General features: G+C 47.6%; 1 pseudogene; it reads left to right on the top strand.

The window, feature by feature from the left end:
* Window positions 1-7,306: 7,306 nt before the first annotated feature.
* On the top strand, window positions 7,307-8,976 carry LOC110308626 (bystin pseudogene; annotated as a pseudogene).
* The last annotated feature ends 3,302 nt before the right edge of the window (window positions 8,977-12,278 follow it).

The raw sequence follows: 12,278 nt of genomic DNA, 5'->3' as shown, positions 1-12,278 counted from the left end.
TGAGAAGGTGTCTATAAAAACTAGGAGATATTTATTTCCATACCTAGCCGGTTTCACCTCAGTGAAGTCAGTTTCCCAGTAGGCTCCAGGCCTGTCTCCTCGCAGTCGTTTTCCTTCCTGGAGCCTGCTAGACCCAGCATTGGTAAGTGCACAAGCACGGCAGTTTTTTACTATCTCCTGCACAATTCTCTTTAATCCAGGAATGTAATAGGGGGACTTACTAACCAATTTTAGTATTTTTTTAGTTCCTAAATGAGTCAGATGGTGTATGTTAGCTAAGTAATCTTGCCCCTCTTCTTCTGTGAGGGTTCTTTTATTTATTTCCTCAGCAGCGGGCTGTTGGGTTCTCACCACCAGAGTCATTGGCCCTTGGGCTGCTTTTTTAGCTTCTTGGTCTGCCATTTGATTTCCTTTTTCAACGGGCCCAGTTCACTTCTGGTGTCCTGGGCAATGGATAATTGCCACCCTACGGGGCAGATGAACAGCTTCTAATAAGCTGAGAATTTCTTCTTTATTTTTGATATCTTTGCCGGCAGACGTCAGCAGTCCACGGTGTCGGTATATTGCTCCGTGAACATGAGCCGTGGCAAAAGCGTACCGGCTGTCAGTATAGACATTAAGAGTCCTTCCTTCTGCCAGCCTTAAGGCTTGAATTAGTGCGATTAGTTCCGCTTTTTGAGCTGATGTACCCTCCGGCAGTCTGCTGGCCCATATGACAGACTTTCCATCCACTACTGCTGCCCCAGCCCTCCGCTTACCTTCTACTACAAAGCTGCTTCCATCCGTGAACCAAGTCATCGCCCCTGGCCAAGGTTGGTCTGTGAGGTCTGGCCGGATTCCAGTCTCTTCTGCCAGTATTTCTTCACACTTATGTGCAGGGGCCTTGTCAGCCTCAGGTAGTAAGGAGGCAGGGTTGAGAATGGCTGGGGGTGCGAAACTTACTCGCTCTGTCAGCAATAGGCTCTAGTAATGCGTCATTCGGGCGTTGGTCATCCAGCGGTCCGGTGGTTGCCTGACGATGTTCTCAAGAGAGTGTGGGGCCACTATGGTAACATTCTGACCCATAGTCAGTTTGTCAGCATCTCTTACTAGCACAGCCGTGGCTGCTATCGCTCGCAGGCAGGAGGGCCATCCACTGGCCACAGAGTCCAGTTTCTTTGATAAGTAGGCTACCGGGCGCTTCCATGGTCCCAAAACCTGGGTAAGGACTCCCCTTGCCACTCCATTTCTTTCATCAATGTATAGGGTGAAAGGTTTGTTTAAATCTGGCAGGGCCAATGCCGGAGCCTGCAGCAGGGCCTTTTTGAGAGTTTCAAAGGCTAGCTGATGTTCCCTGGTCCAGGTGAATTCCCCTTTCTCTTTGGTTAGTGGATACAAGGGAGCTGCCAGTGAGGCAAATCCAGGAATCCAGAGTCTGCAAAACCCGGCAGTCCCCAGGAACTCTCTTACCTGGCGAGCAGTGGTTGGGGCCGGGATCTGCATAACAGCTTGTTTTCTGGCTTCTGTGAGCCACCGTTGTCCATCTCTCAGGACATATCCTAGGTAGGTCACTTCTTTCTGGCATAACTGAGCCTTTTTAGCAGAGGCCCGATACCCCAGCTTACCTAACTCGCCCAGGAGGTTATGGGTCCCAATTTCACAGTCCTCGCGTGTTTCTGCAGCTAGGAGCAGGTCATCTACATATTGCAAAAGAGTCACCTGTGGGTTATTGACTCGGAAAAGAGCAAGATCTCGGTGTAGGGCTTCATCGAACAAAGTGGGCGAGTTCTTGAATCCCTGAGGCAGCCTCGTCCATGTGAGCTGTCCGGCTTGTCCACTCTCGGAGTCTCGCCATTAGAAAGTGAACAAGGGCTGGCTGTTGGGGTGTAACCTCAAACAGAAAAAAGCGTCTTTGAGATCCAGGACTGTGTACCATGTCCGACCTGGTGGCAAGGTGCTGAGGAGGTTATAAGGATTTGGCACCGTGGGGTGTATATCCTGAACTCTCTTATTGACTTCTCTAAGGTCCTGGACTGGACGGTAGTCACTGGTCCCTGGTTTTTTTTTACTGGAAGTAGAGGAGTGTTCCAAGGGGATTTGCATGGGACCAAAATCCCTTGTTGGAGCAGTTTGTTGATTTGGGGGCGTATACCCTCTTGAGCTTCTCTGCTCATGGGATATTGTCGGACCCCTATAGGGGTGGCCCCGGACTTAAGTTCAATCACCACGGGGGGGGGGGACCAGTTTTGCCATCCCCACTCCTCCCGTCTCTGCCCATACCTGAGGGTATCGATTCAACCAGTCCTGTAATCCCTCATGGGGCTTTACTTTATTTTGGTAAAGTCGATATTCCTCTCCTAGTTGTAAAGACAGCTCTAGAGTCTGGGGCACTTTTATTCCCCAGAAAACCTCCGGTCGATGAGAGGTGAAAGTTATTTGTGCCTTTAACTTGGTTAGTAAGTCTCTCCCCAATAAAGGCATAGGACACTCTGGAATGACTAGAAACGAATGAGTTACTCGATTTCGCCCTATGTCTACTACTCGGGATGTGGTCCATGGATACGATTTTTGTCCCGTGGCCCCGATCACCAAGGTTTTTTCATTTTTCTTTACTTTTCCTAGAGGTGTTTTGAGTACTGAAAATTCGGCTCCCGTGTCAACTAGAAAGTCCACGGGGGTCCCCTCCACTTCTAAGGTTACCCTAGGCTCGGGGAGGGGGTCCGAGCCCCGTTCCCCCTAGTCTTCATCTTCTCCAAGAGAAAGCACCTTTACCTCTTGGTTTTTTTTTCGGACAGTCGCTCTTCCAGTGGCCCATTTCCTTGCAATATGCGCATTGGTTCCTCTCCAGGCGCTGCCCGCCTTCTCGGGGTCTCCTTGGTCCCTGCCGTCTTTTGTCTCCCAGGTTTCCTGACTGTCTACCTCTTCTTCCGTTATCTCTTTCTCCTACTGCGGCCAGGATCCTAGTCAAAACCTTTTCTTGCCTCCTGTCTCTCCTATCCTCATCCTTTTTTTTCTCTCTTTTCTCTCTCTCTAACTTTTCATCTTCTGTTTCTCTCCTATGATACACTTTCTCTGCCTCTCTAACTACATCCCTTATGGTGTAATCCTGCAAGCCCTCAATTCGCTGTAACTTCTTCCTAATGTCAGGAGCCAACTGGCCAATGAAGGCCATAATTACTAAGGCCCTTTGACCCTCAGACGTGGGGTCAAATGGGGTATATCTCCTATAAGCCTCCATGAGCCTTTCGAGGAAGACTGAGGGGGGCTCAGTCGCTCCCTGCATAACCTCTCTTACCTTGGCCAGATTTGTGGGCTGCCGGGCAGCACCTCTGAGACACGCCACTAGGACCCAGCGATAATTGGACAGTCGTTCCCTACCTGGTGCCGTATTATAATCCCATCGGGGCCGGGTTAGCGGGAATCCTTCATCTATTTCAGCTAGAGTTTGGACAGGGCGCCCAGCCTCTTCTCGGACGTTTTTCCGAGCCTCAAGGAGAATTCTCTCCCTCTCCTCGGTTGTGAATAGAGTCTGCAGAAGCTGCTGGCAGTCATCCCAGGTCGGCTGGTGTGAATACATTAATGATTCAACCAACCCAGTGAGTCCTGCAGGGTTCTCTGAAAAAGGGGGGTGATTAGCTTTCCAGTTATAGAGGTCAGAAGAGGAAAAAGGCCAATACTGTAGGGGCTGTAGACTGTTCGGATCGGTGGGGGGAGCCCCAATAGCCCTGAGGGGGAGCGCCACGGTTGAATCCACAGGCCCCTCAGTGGTGACTCCTCGCCGGCTCCTTGTTCCTGTGGAGGGACCCCCTCCTCCGGCCGGGGCCTGAGGCAGGGGTCCCGAGGGAGCTGAAGGTTGGGGCTGGGAAGCATATGGTGGGGGTTGAGGGGTGTCGGGCCACTCAGGGGGTTCTTCAATCTCTGGATAGATCTTGGGGGGTTTCGTCACTGGTGTGCTGCGATCATCATCTCCCCCGAGCAGTGGTTTCGGTTTCTCTTTCTCACCATTTTCTTGGATGGCTAGAATCTTGGTGCCAGGGCGGAGAGGCGGGAGGAATGGGCGAACCCACGGGGGTGGGTAGCGTGCCAAGTCCTCCCATACCGTGAAGTACGGTTGCTGCTCTGGATACGATCCTGGCCCCTCCTGAAAAACAATGGCCTTCACAGCCCTTATGGTGGGTAAGTAAAAAGTTCCTTCTGCTGGCCAACCTACTCCAAAAACAGGCCATTCCGAGGAACAGAAAGTCATCCATGGCTTTTTCTTCACTGTTACTGACAAATTTCGTCCTCTAGCCCTAACGTCCGTCCAATGGTCCTTAGTCAAAGATAAAGGAGTAGACACGGTCTGTCCCATAGTGAAGAATAAGAATAAACACAACACAATGACAGAGACGGAAAACACTAAGGCATCCAAACACACTCGTCCGCGTCTGGACTTATACAACCAGCCAAACGCTACCTCTGACGGAGTGGGATTCCGTGTCCACTCCTCTGGCAGGAAGAGCACTCACTCTTCTTCACTCTGCCAGGCAACAGCCAGGTCCTCCTGACTGTTCCGTACCCTGGGCACTCCAGGGACTCCCTCGGAACGTCTTCCAGGGGTGCAGCCTGTGGGGAAATAGACCGTCGTCTTCCCACAGCCACTAGGGTCCTTACGGTCCTCAGTGGCAGCTGCCAGAATACAGAATACCAGAACTGGTAACACAGGTGGGGCTCAAACCCACAATCTCAGAACTGAAAAACTAAGACAAAAATTCGGCAGTGCCACACTTAGACACTTAGACAACAGACAACATAACAAGACTCACACACAAACAAACGCACCTCCAAGGGGTCCTTCGGGGTTCCTGGGTGTCACGCAGATCTCGGTGGAACCTCCAAATGAAAGAACCTAGTGGGGAAACCCCCACCCAACTCCCGATTCAGCGTGCACCCAAGAATCACGAATAGAACACAACACCTTCATGTAACAACACGAGGTATTTTAATGGCGGAGCTCCGGGTCGAAACGTATCTCACACAGGAGACAGTGGATTCGACCACGAGGCTTGGAAGCTAGGGGTTTTTATAGAAAAGGAGTGGGGCTGGGGGAGGAATTGGCGAGGTTTCACATGATTGGTCCATTTAAACATCAGCAGCCTGAGGTCAGAGGGGTGGGAGATAGGGAGGCGATGGGCTTGCCCGGGCATGTCCTGGTCTGTTCTGCTATGTTCTCAGCCCCAGGTTTCAAAGCTCACAAACAACTCTTTGGGCTATTTAACATACATTACATGAATCACAGGTCTCAAGTTTTATTTCCTTTCAGAAATCATTGGAGAGCACTTCTATTCTGATCACAATTCACTAAACAATTTAGAGAGAGCATCCCTCCCATCCTAGCTAAGGTTAAATTAAGATCATCTGCTGGGCGTGGTGGCGCACGCCTTTAATCCCAGCACTCAGGAGGCAGAGGCAGGCGGATTTCTGAGTTCGAGGCCAGCCTGGTCTACAAAGTGAGTGCCAGGACAGCCAGGGCCACACAGAGAAACCCTGTCTCGAAAAACCAAATTAAGATCATCTATCCTATCTATAACCCTTATATAGCCACTGGGGACTAATTTAGTTTAAGAGCTTGGGCTATAGAATTTCAAGGACACATTTCTCCCTACACCTGCTGGGTACCTTGGAATTAAGGGATACATGCATAATAGACTATCCTTAAGCCTTTTCTCCAACTTTCTCACCTATTGGACTCAATTGCTTTAACTAGCTATACCCCTCAGTTAGCACTTGTGGGAGAGTGAGAGACTTCACCTCAAGTCAAGGCTTTTATGGAGACAGCCTTTCCACCCTCCTGTGTTGTTTTGCCTTGGCTAGAGAGATAGGGAACAGCAGTCTGCCTCTACTTCTGCAAAACAAAAGGTTTTGTTTTACTTTGCTTTGCACCCTGGGGTGTCTTGAGGCTCTGTTTTACAATAAACAGAGTCTTCAGCTCAGATTGTCTGTAGGGCTGGAAGACACCAAACTGATCAGCCCTCTTGAACAAGCAGGGCAAGATCAAAAACCTCTCTCTCTCTCTCTCTCTCTCTCTCTCTCTCTCTCTCTCTCTCTCTTTCTCTCTCTCTCTGTGTGTGTGTGTGTGTGTGTGTGTGTGTGTGTGTGTGTGTGTTTGAGGAACTGTTCTTCAACCTGAACATTCTGAAACGTACACACCTTATTTCACATGGCCTCCTATCTTTGCTGTGCTACGGTCATCTCAGACTTGAGGGAAGAATCCCTCCAGGCACCTGCACATAAGAAGAAATTGACTCAGAAAAGATTTCCTTTTCTCTAACTCATGATTTACTTAGACCTTGTATGTTTCAGAGAAGCGGTGAGATTAGACAAGAGTGAGTAAGTGCCTAGGGCCATGTAGAAGGAATGACAAATGGCCTTAGAACTCATGGAATGAGGTTACCACAGCAACATGAGTGAGCCTAGGTGTGGCACGGTGTGGATTCTGTGTCCTGAGGACTTCATGCTATTATGGAGTTCTGCTCTGCCTCATATTCATTTTAATCTGAAAATTATATGAAAACTCTAAGGGGGCTTCCAATCCCTCGCTGGGCAATATCTCTAGCATTCACAATACTAATGCTAGATCTCAGGTATTGCTACTGGGGCAGATAATGATTCAATCACTACCCTAGGGAAACACTTGGATAATTAGATTGTCAGCAATGACCACCACCCTTAAAAAACACTTGGAAATAAAAGTTAATGAAGCTAGGTTGAAATATTTTTTACTATAAGCTCTGATGTAGAAAATATTAGGAAATAACTTGAAGTTCAGAAAGGCACGCTCTTATAACTTAACCTAGGAACCTTTTATAGTCAGAGGACAAGAACAATGGCAGTTCTGGCTGACATGACTCTCACTGAGTCTGGATTGTTGATAATTGCTTTCTTGTACCCATTTTCACCCTCAGCTTCATTATAAAATTTATTAAGAATTGCTGATTAGTCTGCTCCGCCCCCAAGGCGTCCAACGGGTTGACAGGACGCCCTAGGCTACTTTCATGAATTCTGGAAAAGGGTGACATGGACATCCACTTTTTTTTTGTTTTGTTTTGTTTTTTTTGTTTTTTTTCGAGACAGGGTTTCTCTGTATAGTCCTGGCTGTCCTGGAACTCACTTTGTAGACTAGGCTGGCCTCGAACTCAGAAATCTGCCTGCCTCTGCCTCCCGAGTGCTGGGATTAAAGGCGTGCACCACCACGCCTGGCTGACATCCACTTTTTCCAATGAGATTACCTGAGAATTTGGGGGCTCCTGCTATACAGGTCCCAAAGCTCTCACTGAGAGAGTGATAGATGAGGAACTTCCGGCCTCCCAACGCGAGGGGGCACTGTGATCTCTCAGTGACCTCTTGGCGACCTGAACACACACTGCACAAGCGCAGTATCGGCTTTTTAGCCGGCTTCACATGTGTAAACCCGGTGGGCAAGTTTTTCGACCAAAATGCCCAAATTCAAGGTGAGCCGTGGGGCCAGAAATCAGAAGAAGCATGCACCTCTGGCCGAGCAGATCCTGGCTGGGAACGCAGTGCGCGCGGGGACCCGAGAAAAACGGCGGGGGCGTGAGGTCGAAGAGGAGGAAGAGTATGTGGGACCCCGGCTAAGCAGATGGATTTTGCAGCAAGCCCGACAACAGCAGGAGGAGCTCGAAACTGACCATGGGGCTGGAGATCGGTCAGCACCACCGCGAGAGCGCGCCACGCGACTGGGGCCAGGATTGCCACAGGATGGATCGGATGAGGAGGATGAGGAGTGGCCTACCCTGGAGAAGGCAGCCAAAATGACCGGGGTGGACCCTGATGATGAGCGTGCCATTGAAATGTTCATGAACAAGAACCCTCCGGTGAGGCGCACCCTGGCTGATATCATCATGGAGAAGTTGACTGAGAAGCAGACAGAGGTGGAGGCAGTCATGTCAGAGGTATCGGGCTTCCCCATGCCTCAGCTGCATCCCCGGGTCCTGGAACTGTACCGAGAAGTCCGGGAGGTGTTATGTAAGTACCGCAGTGGGAAACTGCCCAAGGCTTTTAAGATCATCCCCGCACTGTCCAACTGGGAGCAGATCCTCTATGTCACTGAGCCTGAGGCCTGGACTGCAGCCGCCATGTTTCAAGCCACCAAGATTTTTGCCTCTAACTTGGAAGGAGCGCATGGCTCAGCGCTTCTACAACCTTGTCCTGCTTCCCCGAGTGCGAGATGACATTGCTGAATACAAACGACTCAACTTTCACCTCTACAAGGCGCTCCAGAAGGCCCTGTTCAAGCCTGGAGCCTGGTTCAAAGGAATCCTGATCCCACTGTGTGAGTCTGGCACCTGTACCCTCCGAGAAGCCATCATCGTGGGCAGCATCATCACCAAGTGCTCCATCCCGGTGCTGCACTCCAGTGCGGCCATGCTGAAGATCGCGGAAATGGAATACAGTGGTGCCAACAGCATCTTCCTGCGCCTGCTGCTGGATAAGAAGTACGCATTGCCCTACCGCGTGCTAGACGCTCTCGTCTTCCACTTTCTGGCCTTCCAGAGGGAAAAGCGCCAGCTGCCTGTCCTCTGGCACCAGTGCCTGCTGACACTAGCGCAGCGCTACAAGGCTGACCTGGCCACAGAGCAGAAGGAGGCCCTCCTGGAACTGCTCTGCCTTCAGCCCCACCCGCAGCTGTCCCCTGAAATCAGGCGTGAGCTTCAGAGTGCAGTCCCCAGAGACGTGGAGGATGGTGTTGTCACCATGGAATGAGAACAGTCACCTGTGTTGGCCCAGGGGGCGCAGGACCACCCCAGGACCCCAGCTGGTATAGTTAAAGACCTAGGTCAAGACACTGAAGGGTTACTATGGCTGCCTTGGTCTAAACCTGGGCAGGGAGGACTGCATCTGGTTGGCTTTCTCTGCCATTTTAGGCTTTGGTCCCTGCTCACTTCTAGAAGCTAACCGGAGTTACCTCAGTTCAGTTCAGCAACCCCACAATCCACCTGGCAGTTGGTATAATGTCTGCTCTCTCCAGATACTGTGTAAGCTCGCTGGGGTGCGGAGAAAACAGGCATTTATTTATCGCAAAAAAAAAAAAAAAAAAAAAAAGAATTGCTAATTAATCCATATGCATTCTGAGGAATTAAGGTACATATGACTGGTTTTTATATAAAAGTTTAGATTTGTGATTCCTTTAAGATTCTTACTAGATTACTTTTAAAGATTTTGTTTATTTTTAATTTTATTTATTTTGTTTCTTTACCTGTACTTGTAATGTTGTTTCTTATAAGGTATTGGAAAACACATCATTTTCATAACCATTTAAAACTAAAACATAAACACATTGTAATTTAATACTGTTTGAAACACTTTCCTGGGATATATAAGTGATGAAAGAAAGAATAAAGGGTGATGGTTAGAGCATCCATCAACTATGTGTATCTGTTAAGACTTGTTTGTGGTGGGTTGGAGTATTGTTCCTTCCATCCATCAACTATGTACACGTGTGTGTATATGTGTAAGGTTTGTGTGTGTGGTGGGTTGGAGTATTGTTCCTTCCATCCATCACTATGTACATGTGTGTATATGTGTAAGGGTTGTGTGTGTGGTGGATTGGAGTATTGTTCCTTCTATCCATCACTATGTACATGTGTGTATATGTGTAAGGGTTGTGTGTGTAGTGGGTTGGAACCTTGTTTCTTTTATCCAGCAACTGTGTGTGTGTGTTTAAGATTTGTGTAAATGCGGACTGAAACATTGTTCATTCCACCCATCTCCTATGTGTATGTGTGTATATGTGTAAAGCTTGTCTGGGTGTGTTGGAGCTTGCTCCATCCACTTATTGTGTGTATTTGTGTATGTATGTGTGAAATGTTTGAAACCTGTTTGCTCGAGCTTTGCTCTAACTAATCTATGTGTGAATGTATATATGTCTGTCTATAGGACTGAATGCATATATGTTTGTGGGTGTAAAGTTCCTGGAATCTGTCTTTTGCTTCATCCACTCAATGTGTGTGTGTGTGTGTGTGTGTGAGAGAGAGAGAGAGAGAGAGAGATTTTCTCTCTTTCCTTCTCTTTCTGTGCGCCCCCTGTTAAAAGAGTTTATAGTTTTTCCACTACTCTCCAGCCCCAGTAATGTAAGCTTTGTTTCCTCATATAAAAAGTCTGTGGAGTAAGTTTGCTAATTTCTGGCTGCCTGCAGCAGCAGCATCTGTAAGTATCTGGCTCCATGCCTGTCAGTAGCTCTAAGCACAGACCTGCAATGGCTGCCTGCCTCAGTTTGCCTGCCATATGGATGCCAAAGCTGGTCTTTGGCAGGTAAGTACACAGATTTCCTAATGGTGCTCTCAGTATTAGTTCCTATTAGAGTAGATAACTGAAGAGATATCAGAATTAACTCTTAGGTTTCTTTAATGTGGTAGATGTTCCTTGTATTTTTCTAAATTTAGAAAATATTCTGATAATTTTGAGATGTCAATTATTGATTTTCATTCATGTACATGTTTTAACTTTTGCAACTTACTTAGATATGTCATAATGTCTCTGATTTCAACACTAATGTCCAAATGACAAAAGAAAACAGTAAAACAACATTAGGGGAGAAGAATAATTTGGTTCACAGATATTCGAATGGAAGTAGTGATCAGAACCCCTTGAGTGGGAAGACAAGAGTGGCATTATTTCTTAGTGAGTCACATGGTAGAAGCAGGTCCAGTGCCATGACATGTATGAAGTGAAGCTTCTCAAGAGCTGGTGACTGGGTGGAGTGCTGGCACACACCTTTAATCCCAGCACGCAGGAGGCAAAGACAGGCATACGTTTTAAGCCACCCTGGTCTACACACCAAGTTCCAGAACAGCCAGGGATGTTTCTCAGGAACTAAAAAGCAGGAGTGTAACTTTAATTTTTTTTAAACCTATTTTTAATGATGGTTCTTAAATGTTTTAGCCTTCCTTTTAGCCCATCACCTACCAGAGGTAATGGGAAAGAAAGGATATGGGGGAAGTGGACCTGTTTAGAAAAGGTTATTTGGAACAACTCCCATCTGTCTTGTCTGGAAATCAGCAGTTCAGTTCATAGGTCAGCAGAGGCAGCTCCATCCACTCGCAAACACTTCACAGATACATCAGCAGTCCAGTTCGGTAGAGTCGGGATAGCAAACACGAATCAGGAGTGGTAGCAGTACCTAGCAGAGTCAGGCATTCGGTCAGCCTCAGCATGAGTCATCAGGAGGGACCCTGAGGTATGCCAGGAGAAATTCTCTACTGTGCTTCTCTCATGGAAGTGAAAATCAGTGAAGATGCAAGACCAAGAAGCTCTGCACAGCTAGCTCTATAAGCAAACCAAGCTCAACCCCCTTCACTGTCCATTGAAACCTGTTTATGCACTCCAAACATCACATGTCCTCCATGTGTCTTGCCTCAGCATGTGTGTCTGACTCAGCTGACATCACTCTGCCACTCAGCCCAAGTCTGGAAGCAGCAAGAAACTGAAGCACAACATCAGAAGATTTTTGGTGCATTTCTTTCTATGGAATCCCAATAAGTGCAGCTCAATTACATAATGTAAAGCAGACTAATACATGTTTGTCTTTAGCAAAGAATCTTTCAACAGGCAGATCTCTGAGTTGAAGGTCATTCTGATCAATAGTGAGTTCGAGAATACCCACAGAAACGCTGGGGTGTGGAGAGAGTAACAGGGCCCTTCAGAAGTTTTATTTGAATTTCTTGATTTCCAAACAAAAGAATTAAGAAAATGGGTGGTCCTTTCTCATACCCCAGATATTTTAATCAAGCAATTTGTTTTTGAAAACACTAATACACTAGAGAAAACCTGTCTCAAAAACCAACCAAACAAACAAAAACAAATGAACAACAGGAAACAAAAAACAAAAACAAAAGAAAGAAAACACTAATACCCTAGGCACAAAAGCAGGTAAGCTAAGTGCAGATGTTCACTTCACCTTCGACTCCTGCAAATCAAATTCCTAAGTCTCATATCTAGTGTTGTTACAGAACACCTGCTGCAGCCTCTCATTCTCCCTTGTTCCCCATCTCATGGATCCCATCTATCGTCCTATACTAATCTCCCTTCTCCCACTTGTTGCTTTGTTCCACACCCAACACAAGCTGGCTCTCCCTGGGATGCTGTGGTAATTTCTTACCCCAATGATCCCGTATAAAAAACCACATAACCTGTTATTAAACTTATAAGCTATATGTCTAGATTGGGCAGATCCATCACTATAATAATTTATTCCCCAGCTATGAGACCCCTTGCTACTTGTGGCTTCTCTGGGCCATTTG

The sequence above is a fragment of the Mus caroli genome, unplaced genomic scaffold (assembly GCF_978045245.1).
Source record: "Mus caroli unplaced genomic scaffold, Mus_caroli_1 scaffold_9, whole genome shotgun sequence".
NCBI lineage: Eukaryota > Metazoa > Chordata > Mammalia > Rodentia > Muridae > Mus > Mus caroli.
This window is presented reverse-complemented; position numbering and strand designations above follow the sequence as displayed.